The sequence below is a fragment of the Macrobrachium rosenbergii genome, chromosome 24, assembly GCF_040412425.1.
Source record: "Macrobrachium rosenbergii isolate ZJJX-2024 chromosome 24, ASM4041242v1, whole genome shotgun sequence".
In the NCBI taxonomy this organism is placed as follows: domain Eukaryota; kingdom Metazoa; phylum Arthropoda; class Malacostraca; order Decapoda; family Palaemonidae; genus Macrobrachium; species Macrobrachium rosenbergii.
This window is the reverse complement of record NC_089764.1, coordinates 22478736-22491235: the sequence shown is the minus strand read 5'-3', so window position 1 is coordinate 22491235 and position 12500 is coordinate 22478736. Positions and strand designations below refer to the sequence as shown.

The window sequence follows — 12500 nt, the reverse complement described above, 5'->3', positions numbered from 1 at the left end:
TTATACCACAAATTAGCCTGAAATGGGGCGTCTAAACAGGAAGTAAGTCGCATCCGTTTTGATATGAGAAACAGTTCCCATGACAACAGGCCATCAATTCAGCGTTAATCTCTTTCAAACACTAATCCTTTCGAGAAGGCTTCATGTTGAATTTACCTGCCAAGTGTCGTCTGATTCTGTTCGCCTGTTTTTGAAGTCTGCTGCCAAGACAAAACACAAAGCCTAGTGAAAACATTGATTGATGAAAAGATGCACAATGGCTTGACGGAATGCTTTAATTTATTAGTACTCATCTACTAAAGGGAAGTTGCTAATGAGGCCCAAGGTAACGATGTAAGCGGCTAATTAAGATATTTTTGCCTACCCTTATCATCCTCTGCCAATCTGTTGGGATATGACGAGCTAAGTCTGGAATGCTTAAAACCCACTCGAGACATATAAGGAGCAATAGAGCGATTAAGACCCTGTTGGAAGAACGTTTGACAGTGATTATCAGGCCTCCTGACATTGATAATATTCAAATACAGTTTTTATTATACCAATGTTACGATAGCTTACTTGAGAGAGGAATATATCAAAACAGCCTCGTGATGTTTGTCTTACAATAGCAGAGTGGAATTTACGAGAAAAGGCAAATTTCACCTTGACTGCACACCCTCCCCGCCCCATTCTCTCTCTCTCTCTCTCTCTCTCTCTCCAGCTGCATTGCTGTTTGTGATTATGATTGCAGACATAGACAGTAATGTTAAGGACTCAGTAGTAAGAAGTTTCGCAGATGACACAAGAATAAGTAGAGAAATTGCTTGTGATGAAGATAGGAACTCGCTACAAAGAGACCTAAATAAAATATATAAATGGGCAGAGATAAATAGGATGGTATTTAACTCTGATAAATTTGAATCAATGAACTATGGTGATAAAGTAGGAATGCTATATGCATATAAAGGACCTAATAATGAGACAATCACAAACAAGGAAGCAGTTAAAGACCTTGGTGTGATGTTGAATAGGAATATGTTATGCAATGATCAAATAGCAATTCTATTGGCAAAGTGCAAAGCAAAAATGGGAATGTTGTTCCGGCACTTCAAAACAAGAAAAGCTGAACACATGATTATGCTTTATAAAACGTACGTACGTAGTCCACTTGAATATTGCAATATAATATGGTACCCACACTACCAAAAGGATATTGCACAAATAGAGAGTGTACAAAGGTCATTTACAGCTAGAATAGAAGAAGTTAAGGACCTTGACTACTGGGAAAGACTACAATTCTTAAATTTATATAGTCTTGAAAGGAGAAGAGAACGCTACATGGTAATTCAAGCATGGAAACAGATAGAAGGAATTACCGAAAATATCATGGAACTAAAATTATCAAAAAGAGCAAGCAGAGGTAGATTAATAGTGCCAAAAACTATACCAGGAAAATTAAGGAAAGCACACAGGACATTAATCCACCACGCACCAGCATCGATAATGCAGCGTCTATTCAATGCGCTACCAGCTCATCTGAGGAACATAACAGGAGTGAGCGTAGATGTGTTTAAGAATAAGCTCGACAAATATCTAAGATGCATCCCAGACCATCCAAGACTGGAAGATGCAAAATATACCGGAAGATGCGTTAGCAACTCTCTGGTAGACATCAAAGGCGCCTCACACTGAGGGACCTGGGGCAACCCGAACGAATTGTAAGGTCTGTAAGGTCTGTAAGGTCTCTCTCTCCACTACTTGCTAATCATCACAACCACTACCCTTCGAGACTGCTATTACTTTCTCTCCCTCCTCCTTCTAATTATCATAATCATCATCCTTCCAGATTGTTATTTCTCTCTCTCCTCAAGATTTCCCCAACACTCATCTCCTGCTTCCCGCCTCAATGTCCTCAACCACGTCTCCTTTGGCCTACCTCTACCTATTCAACCTAGGGCAACCCACCCCGGTGTATCTCGTACTATTCCCTGTCTTCATACACATGGGCTAGCCACTTCCAGCTTGAGAACCTAACATACTCATCAACCGGCTGCACACCCGTTACTTCTCTAATTCTGTTATTTGATCCCCTATCCCTCCAATTAATTCCTAATATTCTTCTGAGCACCTTATTTCAAATGCTAAGAATTTATTATCCAAAGTCACTGTAATGTGGCATGACTCATGCCCATAAATCAAAAAAACTTCTGACCATTACCTTATAAATTTTGATTTTTGTATGCACAGAAAAGCTGCTATTATTCCAAATATTTTTAAGCATTCCCATTGCCTGATAAGACTTTTTTAATCTTTCCATAAATTCTGTGCTCAGAGAACCACCCTTATCTAAATAAGTACCTGAATATTTAAATTTGTCCACTTGCTTTATAACCATGCCTTCAATTAGACAATCCTGTGCATTTTCAATATTCATATTCATGATTTCTGTTTTTCCACTACTAATTGACTGATTATGAAATTTTCCACTATTAATAAACAAACCGACCTTTCGACCTTCACTCACTAGACAATTCAGCACTCTCTGCATCTTTTCTGGTCCCTTACAGATCAAAACTATACCATCAGCATAATCTAAGTCAAGAAGTTTCCCATTTTCTCCTCCAGCATACCTGCATCCATTTCTCTTTTACCCCCTTCTCAGAACGCAATCTACGACCAACACAAACAACAGAGAAGATAGAATGTCACCCTGAATCACATCAGACTTAACTTCAAATGGATCACTCAAACACCCGTCAACCATCACTTTACAAGATGTGCCCTCATGCATGTTCGTAATAACCCTCACAAACTTTTCCGGTATTCCACAATGCCTCATGATTTTTCCCACAGTCCGTCTCGAAATACTATCAAAGACCTTTTCAAAATCAACAAAGCAAAGACTTAACGGAATTATTTCATTAGCTTAATGCATTAAATGCCTAACTATGAAGATCTGATCACTGCAACCCCACCCCTTTCTAAAACCAGCATGTTCATCCCTCTATGAAGATCTGATCACTGCAACCCCACCCCTTTCTAAAACCAGCATGTTCGTCCCTCAGAGTACCATCAACCACTGGCTCTAACCTATTCAACAATGCTCTACAGAAAATTTTCAAGGATACAGGTGGCGAAATGATTCCCCTCCAGTTACCACACCTACTCAGATCTTTCTTTGGAACTTTAATGATCACACCATTCTTCCAACCTGATGGTATTATTTTATCACCTGTACCTCATTGAATAATATCTTCAAAACATATACTAATCTATCCTCCTCAACTTTAAACATTTCCAGGAATAAACCATCCTCTCCTGGTGCCTTATAATTCTTTAACTATATAATTCTTTAACTATTTTATTGCCTTAACTACTTCTTCTAGCCTGATCTCACCTTCACCAATATTTAAATCTTCCTGGGGGGACTGGTCTATTAAGAACTGTCTCAAAGTGCTCTTTCCAAATAATACCTGAAGCAGCTTTTCTGAGCCTGTATGTTAGGCAAGACCACTTAGGTTTAGGTTACATACTTTTTAAGACTGAAGAGGTCACACCAATGTATTGGTCACAGTTAAACTGAATAGATGTGGAGGAGGATACAGATTTTAAAAATCGTCCCCTAGGTTAGGTTAAGCAAGTGAGGACATTTGCATAAATACTCCCACATATATCCAAATATTTTCTTTTATCTGCATTATTTGTGAGCTTCTTTGCATCACATTGTGTTGTAAGCAAGGATGATGATGCTGATGATTTATAACAGATTTGTACTTTCTTTTAATTATGCATAAATGAATGTCATAATTAATGTAAGGTGAAAATTTACAAGCTTACCCTGCTGATATCTCAAATTGTATAATAGTACAGTACCACACCCAGATGTTCACGAATATTCCCATCGTTTTTCAAGTTTAATGGTTTTAATGAAAAATGTAAGACCTGAAAGTTTTAAAATCAGCTGAGGCTGATAGCAGTCTTCATATTTTCTATACAACAACACAAGCACACCCACAAACACAAATAGTTCAAGTCGCTGCCTGTGCCAGCTTGCAAAACTAGTCGTTTATATTATTTAATATATATATATAAGAAATATAAAAGTACCAGTAGGCTATATAAACCAGCCAAAATATTACAATTTGGATAATATGGGTAGAGTTTGATATCTTCATGCACAATTATAGCTAGCCTAATCTCAAGGAAAACATGTAAAACTTTCATTATAAAGCATTAAGAATTACTGTTACAAGTCCTACAAATGTGGAAATATAGATTGTTATGTCAGGGAATATTCAGGCGCGAGTAAACTGATGAACCCCAACCGCTTCTTACCTCACCTAATCTAGGGATGACATTTACTGGCTAGCCTAGCTCTCAATCTTTTGGTATAAGTAGGACCAATAAAATGGTGTGCCCTTCCCAGCCTTGAACATAACACTTAACCTTGTCAAAAGCAGCTCTTGTGAGCCTACGCCAGTATAATTAAGTATACTAGTCTAGACTCTCAAGAGCTGCTTTTTTTTTTTTTTTCCTGGAATGATACTCCGTTGGATTTGTTACAAGCTTCTTAAGAGTTATATTAACATAATTTAATTTTTATTTTATAGGATATTAGTTTAAACTCATACAGTTTAAATTCGGGCCCATCACGAAGTCATTCTAATGGAAAAGAAATTTAATTTGTGATTATTCTTTGAACACTCACCATCTGGCAAAGGTAAACTTCGGTCCCCTTATAGGCATTAAGATTTTTGTTATTTTGTAGTTTTATCATGCTCACTTACTTAATTCTTACATTCATAGTTTCACTATTGTTACTAAATATACGCAACGAGTATTTAAGTAGTAAAAAAAATAAGAAAATACACGGGCGTATGATCGCATATGAAGCACATTGTTTACAAGAACGCTTACTGCATTCAGGAACTTGTCATTCGCTCAGCCTGCTTCAGTTGTCATTTGGTGACTCAATAATTTCTTGAAACGCATATCTCAGTCATTTAATTTAATTTAATTTGACTCTTTAGTTTTACTTTATTTGATTTTTATAAGTGACACAAGTTTTCGAAAAACTTTTTCAAATAATATCAAAGTCATCAGTAAACAGTATATTTGGTAACGCACCCAACGTCGGTCTTGTCGGAACTGTGAAGCCGTTCTTGTTATTGTTGTAGATCTAGCTGGCCTCATGCCAAAAATGATGTTTGACCACGTTCCAGAGAATTTCATCATGCCACATTTGGCATAAGCATTTGGGCGTTTGATAATTATTCGCCTGTGAGGAAAAATGTGGGCATGCTAACACTTGAGCCAGGGGAAGTGGGGGAAGAGAGTCGAGAGAGAATGGGAGATTTAAAAACTACCAGAGGGAACGGATAGGAAATGTCCGTTTCCAGAAAAAAGGAAAAGCAATACGTAACTAAAAATAGAAGGCAGCTGGATGAATTAATAAGTACAGAACGAAATGGAGCAGGAAGACGAGAAAAGAAGGCGCGCAAGGTTAATAGGATGCAGATAATAAAGAAAAGCAAAAGAATAGGAAGACTTCATTAATATATCGAAAGTGAGGCAACGAAGAAGATACAGATCAAGAAAAAACACTTGAGTTAATATGGAATGTTGCAATCACGAAATTTCTTGTTATAGACAAAGACAAAAAGGGAGAAAGAGAGAGATAAACAAAAATAACGGAAGATGCGTTTCTACCGTTTATGTGCAACAGCAGAACGGCCCTGATGAGTTAGTATAATCGATTGAAATGTTCATTAAAAATTAGTTCTCTATGTAGGTAATTTGGATTTCATATCCCGTTTGCTTCTTGAGTTCGGGGAGGCGGTGGTGTTGGACGGTAGCACTAGAAGTGTAGACAACCTTCCATGGTGGGAATATCGTAACAGGTAGCTAAATTATCACCCATGAAATACCCTTACGAGAGTACAAAACAGACGATGCCAAGAAAACATCACAAACGGAAAATAAAGGGTTTGACAGATGCAGACCCAAAGCTAAATGAGGAACGTTAAGTTAAAGGGAGGCGGAAGCTGTTGGGTTGAAATGGGCCTCATTAAATGGTCTGGTAAATGGGGAGCGAAAGTTTAGTGAGGACGGATAATGGGGTGGAAGTAAATGGCGAAGGAATTCAATGGAGCTAAATAGGAATAAAAAATGACGCAATGGCGGAACATTCTAAAGATATTGGTTGAGCTTGGGACAAATGCAAGAATAATTTTGCAACTGGAATATTTCAGATTTGTTATGACCTGTCAAGAAGTTTAGTGGCATTATGGTACCCAAAATGGAGATGAAGCAAGTTTGGGATATGAGAGAGAAACCTTATAAATATGAATGAATTAAAGATATAAAAATGACCAAATTTACAAAGTAACGTGAAAATATATGCGTAAGCATATGCGCACTCATAAAATTGTCGTAGTTTCCCATTTTCCTTATTCTTCGACGTTCGTACTAATCACTCTTACTAATTAATCAATCTAGAAGGAATATTTACTTGTTAGGTAAATGCAGAACTTTATCCGAGTGCCCAGTGTTCGTGGTCTTAGTGATCAGCAAATACCCCGTTGGCCAGTACCGAGTGTGGCACATGATAATAGTTCATACATCGAAACATGCTCCGCACACACGCGTAGGCACAACACACACACACACAAATAATATATATATATATATATATATATATATATATATATATATATATATATATATATATATATATATATATATATATAAACTGGTGATCAAAGTTGGAACTAGTTAGTGGAGCGGACGAACAGAGCGTTAGTAGTCTTAGGCGTGGCGGATTGTCCCTTGTAACTCCAACCCTCCTGAAGCTACGAAGTGTAACGGTGACATTTTGACCTAAATATGACTGACTGGTGTGAATTTCGATTGCTCAACCCGTCTTGAATCCCGGGACTTGAAGTTTTCCTTTATATATGTAAGTGGTTTATATATTTGATAGCTTTTAACTGGCATCTTACTGACTGGAGATGTCATGTCATGTCTACAGCTTTAGGGTAACCGTGTCAGGCCTATGGTTTCTGGAATCAGCGTCCACTTATTCATTCCAGTGATTTTATCGTTATTAAGATAAATGGGGAGCCGAAAGGTTTGATTTTGAAGAATACAAGTTGAAGCTCACTGCTTGGGTGCAATAAGAGACCCGCGTGCACGTGTTCGTGAAATTCGTTCACCGTCGTTGTCGAAGGTGCAGTATATTGTGGTACTACGAAACATACCTTGAATGGATTAGTTTAGGTGGCTGAATGGGAAATTCGTTAGAGGAACTAGTTATTCTTTCTTTTTATTTCCTGTTTTGATGGAGACTATCGTATATTTTGACAAGCTAGGCCCACTTGATCTGATACGAAACGATAATGTAAGAAATATGACTTGTTGACAATCGTGTTCTTTCCAAGTTGACTACGTACTGACCTAAAGTTTAATGCATTTAAATTTAAATTTACTTTGTGGAACCGGATGTTGTATTTTCATCACACTTTATATGCAGCTAATGCAAATATATGCTTTCCTCATTTTTGTAGTTTTATGGAATATGTGTATATGCCTTGTGGGGTTTTGTGTGTGTGTGTGTGTGTGTGTGTGTGGCGTGTTGGCTTTGTCTAACTATTGTAGGTGAGGTGACTGACGAATACGAGCTTTGTGTGATTTCATTATTATTGTTATTATAAAATCTTATTATATTGCCCCTTTCACGTCTACCTACAGCTGTCTGAGAAACCTGTGATCGCACCCACTGAGCAAGGCACGAAAGTCTGGACTCGGGCAACCGAAGCGCTTTCCTGCCTGGCGCCTGACTAGTACTTTGATGAGTTTGATCACTTCGCTGGTGCGAGGGAAGGAAGAAGAATGTCTCCTTACGGCGCCGTATTGTTCAGGTGATTCTCAAAAAATTATAAGTAAATCATAATGATTTACTTATAATTAAGTTAGAATATGTGTGTAGGTTTTAGATGAACTTTTTTTTATCAGGTATAAAGTGTGTAGCTTCGTTGGTGCATAAAGAGAAATGAGCATAATTAATATAATGTCTTTCTCTGACAGGTGAATTGAATAATTCACTGCCTATCAACAGTTCACTCATGAAAAGCGTTAAGGAATCCAGGTTAAATCTTACTTCCTTACCATCGAACAGTCCTACCGCTGTCGCATTCGTCAACTTATCTCGACAAAGCTGTGAAAATTCGCAAAGACGTAATACATACTTAAGGCACCTGCGATATTCAGGTAAGAAAACTACATATTCAGTAACTAGTCCATAAGAATTTTCAATGTTCTAGGTTCCCCTTTGATTTGTGGAAGTGTCAGGTTTTATCATATTTAGTAATCGATTTACAGTGGGTTTAAGGCTGTCTGCCCGCAGTATGAAAGAATTCAATTAATGGCGTTCCATGCAATCTATGTAGAGGAATACATATATATATATATATATATATATATATATATATATATATATATATATATATATATATATATATATATATATATATATATATATATATATATATATATATATTATTTTTCATTGCTAGTTTTCTTGCAGCACATTACTTAAAAAGTATATATATATTTAAATATATATATAAATATATATATATATATATATATATATATATATATATATATATATATATATATATATATATATATATATATGTGTGTGTGTGTGTGTGTGTGTGTGTGTGTGTGTGTGTGTGTTGTTTGTATTGTTTACAGACCCATGTAAAGAGGCCTGGCGCAGGGAATTCTTTAATGAAGATTTTATAATTATGTAAGGCTAAACCTTCCTCCCGTTTAGAAATAAGTACACATCAACTAGAAAATTAATATACTCTTGGAATTCGAGTGGGATTTTGTTTGAGAAATCAAAACAAAGTAAGGCCAAAGAATTCCAGTAGACTGTATATCATTTTATGTTTTTTAAAAAATGAGGGGTTGGGATGTGAAGAGGGAAACGAAGGAGGAGAATGCAGGTGGGAATGAGGAGAAGAGGGTGAAGATTCCTTGTTTCATATTCGGGGAATCTGTGAATGCTGCAATATGACCCGGGTATTGACATACCAAGGGTAGAAGTTTTGTCCTCTGCAAGATTGGTATGATAGGATTCAATTTACTGCTTTGTTTTGTTTGCTTCAAATGCAAATAATGCATATCGCTACACGAAGGTTCAATATAAATTAAGAAATTTTAGCACAGGACGTCTGATTATCGAATTATTCTAGGCATGAAAAAAATATATCCCCAAGGCCTACCGTCACGGCCTCAAGCCTAAAATACATCGTACTGGTCTAAAATACATCGTACTGGTCTACTATTAATAAGATTTCATTACCTGAACATCCTTTACAAAAGCATAGCTCTGGTATGAGTGACCATTTAACTATAATCATGTTTCATGATTTAAAACGAAAAACGACTAAAAATATCGTACCCTGATAGGGGAAAGCTTTATTTCGACTCTGGAAGAAAGATATCGGAATTGCACAAGTTTGTGGGAATGTCTAACAGTTCTAACTACTGTTGTCCAACTTTTTGGAGAAGTTCTGTCTCCAGAAATTTGGACTACAAGGTCTAGATTTCAAGGTTCTTTCTTTTTATCCCTCAGTAAAACGTTGTCCATTTCGTCACCATGGTGGGGGTTGGTTCACTTACCCCTTAGAACTTCATTTGGTTTCTACAAGAATTTCTGTAGAAACCGACATAAACTCCTACACTTCCTGGTGTCTGAATTCGATTGTCGAGGACTTTGGGCCGAAAGAGTTTTCTTTTTATATTTCATTTTAAGACAATTGGTTTCCTGACAGTGAACGTACCCAAACACTCTGGAAAAGCCGGAATTTTGGAATTCCACGCCCGTTTCTCGCCAAATTTATCCCTTTCGGTACGGTCACCTTATGATATATATCTGTCAAATTTCATCAAAACCTGTCAACCCTTTCTGTACTGTGAAGGCGCATATTCAAACGGGTGAAGAAGTAACCTCGGAGGCAGATGTAATTAGACGCATAACTCGCATAATAGTTCACAGGACAGAAAATAACATATATAAAGATTAAATACATAAGTTCATATTTAATCATAAAGTCAAATAGACAAATAGTAATCAATTAAGATAATTTAGAACTCAAGCCGTGTCGGCTGCCATTCACACGGAGATAATTTCCTGCCTTATTTGCTGGGAGACTCCCAAAGGCGTCCATTGACCCTTCCGCGGCTGTTGAATTGGCTAATGCATTCAATGAACCTGTTCGCTTAATTTTCTGCGGTGTTCAAGCCGATAAAGTCGGCATAGGGATACCAATGCAAGTAGTAAACGACTGAAAAGTAAACACTGAAATCAGTATTCATGAACAGACTCGCGGCGACAAATAAGAATGAAGACAATGAACTAGTCAGCAGTTAAAATTTAAGTTTGTGTACACACACATTATATTATATATATATATATATATATATATATATATATATATATATATATATATATACATATATATATATCTCATAATACATATATATATATATATATATATATATATATATATATATAAATATATGTATAAATAACCTTGAACTTGTTCATATAAAAATTAAAAGCTATAATCATCGTTAATGATCGACATAAATCGATAAATAAAAATCGTGTTCCTGGTTGATATAGATATTCGTGAAGTTTTAGGGAGGGACAATACTTTTGCTTTTAGCCATTCAAATACCAACGGTTCCGAGGACACTAATGCTTCTTGGATTCACTGATTTATAGAATTTTAGGCATACATGCCAAGCACTGGGACCTATGAGACCATTCGGCGCTGAAACGGAAATTGACAGTAAAAGTTTGAAAGGTGTAGCAGGAGGAAAACCTCGCAGTTGCACTATGAATCAACTGTTAGGAGAGGGTGGATAGTAAGATGGAAGAACGAGAATGTGAACGGAGGTAGAGTAAAAGGAATGAAAGGGGTTGCAGCGTTAGGGGCCGAAGGGACGCTGCAAAAGACCTTAAGTAATGATATACATTGCACCGCATGAGGTGCATTGACGGCACTAACCCCCTACGGGGTAATGCTTCTCGGAAAGACGAAAACTGTCGTATACAATATACACTGCAAGTGTGCGATAAATCTGATGTGGGCGTCAAGGGATAAAGCCTGTCTCGGGGGAAAATCACTTCCACCAAAAGCAGGTCAAAGCCCAGTCTCACCCGACACCCGATCGCTGTCGTCTATAGCCCCAGCGGGCAAGTAGCGGCTTCACCACGAAATATGGCCACACTCAGATATAATTAGCAAGTAGCGGTTTCACCAGGAAATATGGCCGCACTCAGATATAATTAGCAAGTAGCGGTTTCACCAGGAAATATGGCCGCACTCAGATATAATTAGCAAGTAGCGGTTTCACCAGGAAATATGGCCGCACTCAGATATAATTAGCAAGTAGCGGTTTCACGATAAATATGTGGGCACTCAGATATAATTAGCAAGTCGGTTTCGGGGGAAAATGGCCACACCAGATATAATTAGGTCAAAGCGGTTTCACCAGGAAATATGGCCGCACTCAGATATAATTCAAGTAGCGGTTTCACCAGGAAATATGGCCACACTCAGATATAATTAGCAAGTAGCGGTTTCACCAGGAAATATGGCCGCACTCAGATATAATTAGCAAGTAGCGGTTTCACCAGGATATGTGGCCACACTCGGACATAATTATACGAACGATGCACCACTCTTGTTGTACGATTGTCGTAGCCCTGTCATAGGATTCTCCTTTACTCTCGGGGTAACATCGAGATTACGACGTAGGTTGTCTTAGCCTACGTCTGAAGTTGTCCCGAGCCTATCGCAAGACAAACTGCGAGCAATGCATTTATCGAAGGATGTTATGGAGAAAAAGTTATTTTTCCAACATGAGGCTATCTGCGACAGTGCAGACAGGCATACGACTATCGCAAAACAGTTAGAGACAGCCTTGCAATATGTTGCGTCATCCAGGTGATACTCGACAGCCGCAGGAAAATAATGAGAAGGTCTGATATCCATCTACAACAGTTAAGACAAAATTAGATTCTTCAAGATCATCCACGCACTTTTCGCCATTACCAGCATCATTATCACCGTTACTTCCACAGCGACAACCAATACTATTTTTCTAAATATGCATTACCCTACTGATTGTCAGTATTACAAATACCATAATGATTATGAGAACAACATTGAAGCTGTCGGAGATTTATAACTCCTGCTGTCAAGCGCATAATGTTAACTGCATGGAAACGGTAAAATAAAACAAACGTGAGCTCAAATTTAATCATCATACGAATTGGCAGAACCGTTTTTAATAATTTAACTCCAATATTCTTCGTCACAATTTTCCATTCACTGAAAGATACAAACGCCGAAAATATATCCTTCTTTGCGCTGCTTTTAATTGTTTCAAAAGGGACAAAAGCGAAACCATTTTTAGCAAAGAATTAGAATGACCCG

At 37.4% G+C, this 12500-nt stretch overlaps 1 long non-coding RNA gene across 1 annotated transcript in view; it reads left to right on the top strand.

Moving 5' to 3' along the window:
* Positions 1–6813: 6813 nt before the first annotated feature.
* Positions 6814–12500, top strand: part of LOC136851745 (uncharacterized) — a 12212-nt gene continuing 6525 nt past the window's right edge. The window contains exons 1-3 of the long non-coding RNA XR_010856959.1: positions 6814–6937; positions 7729–7898; positions 8065–8247. This is a non-coding gene — a long non-coding RNA (uncharacterized lncRNA). The remainder of the gene's footprint in view (positions 6938–7728; positions 7899–8064; positions 8248–12500) is intronic.